General features: G+C 31.3%; 1 protein-coding gene across 1 annotated transcript in view; it reads right to left on the bottom strand.

The window, feature by feature from the left end:
* Nucleotides 1–3,146, bottom strand: part of Gas8 (Growth arrest specific protein 8) — a 28,727-nt gene that overhangs the window by 17,433 nt on the left and 8,148 nt on the right. The window lies entirely within an intron of this gene.

A 3,146-nucleotide genomic window follows, 5' to 3' on the forward strand; every position in this document is an offset into this window, starting at 1 on the left:
ATATATATACAAGAACATTATTTACAATCTTCTTTTGCCGGGATGGCATTTTAAGATAAGGTACATTGTCTGCTGAAGGCAGGTCAACAGGGGTGGAATGGGGAGGGACCATTCTGGCTGGTGGTGTGATTTCCAACGGAAATATACACTGAAGCCTTACAATTTTGGGCGTCTTGTCTCTGGGCTATTAAAAGCCTTTAAGAGATACGAGTAAGAAACTTTCAGTGTATCAGTTCTATTGTAATCTTTATTAATTTAAATGATACATCTATAAATATTACAATATCTTATATAATTTTTACATGTGTGCAATCAAGGTATATATATATACAAGGAATAGTGCAAATATTAATATATGGCGTTCCCGTGTTAGCTGGTAGGCTGCGTAATGCGGTAAAATAGTGGTTTTGGCGGTTGTAGTAGTTACAACATAAACCAACAGGTAGCGATGTCGCTACAAGGGACTCCAGATTCCCAGAAAAAATAATTAAATATAAAAGAGTATTGTAGATATTCTACAGTATATTACTACTGCCTAGAATGGGATCTCTCACATCAGAGCATGTCAGTTAGCTACTGTACTTTTTGACCTATGAAAAGTAAGTTCAAGACATAATGAAAAAGAAATTCAAAAGAGAGAAATCAGCAGGTCTGTCAGTAAATATTCAGGTGAGAATTGACAAAGATCCCAGTAAATGGAAAACAATTGTACAGGAAGATAGAACAGAGGAGCTGAACTGGCTTTGGACAAAAGGGTATCTTGAGGATTTATTTCTCCACCACATAGTAAAGTTTGGAACCAAAGTGAATCTTCTTGGACTACGTGATCTAATGATTCCTCACTGGGTCTCGGTTTTACACATCTCATCTTGACAAATTTATTTAGTCCTATTTAGTACCCCGCGTGTTTACCACCAACAGGAATAGCCCCTCCTTATTCCTAATATACAACAAGGCAAACATATGCCATCACTGACGACACCGCCTTCAGCGGACCCGGGAACCACTCCTACAATGCCACTCCGGTAAAACAAGATCATTTCATATAACCAGTATATATACATATTATTCCTTTGTATATGTTTAATTTTCTTTGTTTTAGGATGTAGGGAAAAAAACCCGCGTGTGAGGGTTTATAGATTTTGACTTAGTGTAACCCGGGCGAGAATCCATAAATCTATAATTTGGACAATTCAGTGAGAAAATTATTTGATTGTGAGACATTTCACCCATTTTTTAATGGCTCATTTTTCTATTAACAATTAATTATTCCCATTTATTATTTTTAGATGTTAATATTATTACAATATAAATATTCTTCATTTATTTTATTATTTTACTACCAATGGATCTGCTTATTATTGTGAATTTTCTGAGTTTTTAATTAATAGGTTGTTACCTTCCAATTACACATATTTGTTTAATATTTTATAAATAAATAATAAAATAAAGTTGACAGATTGGTATTCCAACCTTTTCAGCTAAGAAGGAAAACATAAACAAATACGAAAACACAACTTCGATATGGAATCATTTTCAACCAAAATTAGGAGAACCCAAAACACTAATTTATGCAATACACTGCTACATAAATCGCTTTATAGTCTTTGTAAAAATATTGGAGGATTATCGGCCTTAGAATATTTGGCACAACATTTGTCAGCATTATTTCTTTTCAGCTAAGAAAGAAAAACATAAACAAATACGAAAACACAACTTCGATATGGAATCATTTTCAACCAAAATTAGGAGAACCCAAAACACTAATTTATGCAATACACTGCTACATAAATCGCTATATAGTCTTTGTAAAAATATTGGAGGATTATCGGCCTTAGAATATTTGGCACAACATTTGTCAGCATTATTTCGACGAAAAAAATTTCGATTATGACTACACTAACTTACCTAAGATCCTCCCCCACCCCCCCAAAAAAACATATATGTATATTTTTTTTTTTTTGTGGATCTTATGTATCAGTTAATAATACAACTCTATTTTGTCGTATTAATTTGAGATTAATAATTATTACAATTAAAACATTAGTTAAGATTGTCTATTACAGTGTAAAATGTACACCAATACGAAAGACAAGTCAAAATAGAGCTACAATATAATATAGTGTATGAAATTCCCTGTGAAGAGAACTGCGGGAAATCGTTTTTTTAAACTATCTCAAAGTAAGGGTATATCAACACAAAGTTGTACCTCTTTAATAAAAAAAAAACAACAAACCTGCCTAAAGTACTCTCTCCATACATTTTAGACAAACGGGACATAAGTTCAATTTTAATTCTCCAAAAATCATACTTCAGGGAAAAAACAACTCTAAGCGAAATTTAAATGGACCTAATCAACACACACGAGATATAATTAACAAGATAATAATAAGAAGATGGTCAGGGTTGGGGTCAAAAAAGAACAAACAGTTAATAACTATTTAATGTCTGACGTTTCGCTCCACTTTGCTGGGCTTCATCAGGGCTAAAAAGATACAAAAAAAAACTAAGAACATTACTACAATAAGGTAAATTAAGATAGGATAAATATTATGTATAAATAAAGTAATAAGAAAATTATATATAAATAAAAGGAAGGTAGACATAAAATAGTATTAATATAAAATAAACTTGAATAAATAATGATACGAATAAAAAATACATAACAATGGTAAGAATCAAAATTTTTAAAAAAATACATAAAATATACAGTGTAAAAAGTACAGGAGACGTATATAAAACAAAAACAAATGAAGAAGATAGTAGGGATTAAATAAACGTAGTGAAAGAATACATATAAATAGAAATAATAATGATAATAAATGAGCAAAGAACAAATCAGGACCACCTTATTAAAAATATAATATAACCGTTAAACGGCCGGCCACCTCTCCCCCCCCCCCACTCCTTCACTCTCCGATTTATTGTCTGTCTGTTTAACCTATCGCTTTGAACAGGTAGGTGGTCCTGATTTTTAATTTTTATTTTTTATAATTTTTTGAGGTTTATAATTACTTCCATCATTTTCAATAAATTATTATTTATTCACTCATTAACATTGTACAACGTTTCGAGACACACCGTCCCATATTCATGTACTACAAAAACCTATAACAATATTAAAAACTATAAAACACCAATCTTCT

The sequence above is a fragment of the Halyomorpha halys genome, unplaced genomic scaffold (genome assembly GCF_000696795.3).
Source record: "Halyomorpha halys isolate HHAL.00 unplaced genomic scaffold, Hhal_1.1 Scaffold863.1, whole genome shotgun sequence".
Lineage (NCBI taxonomy): Eukaryota > Metazoa > Arthropoda > Insecta > Hemiptera > Pentatomidae > Halyomorpha > Halyomorpha halys.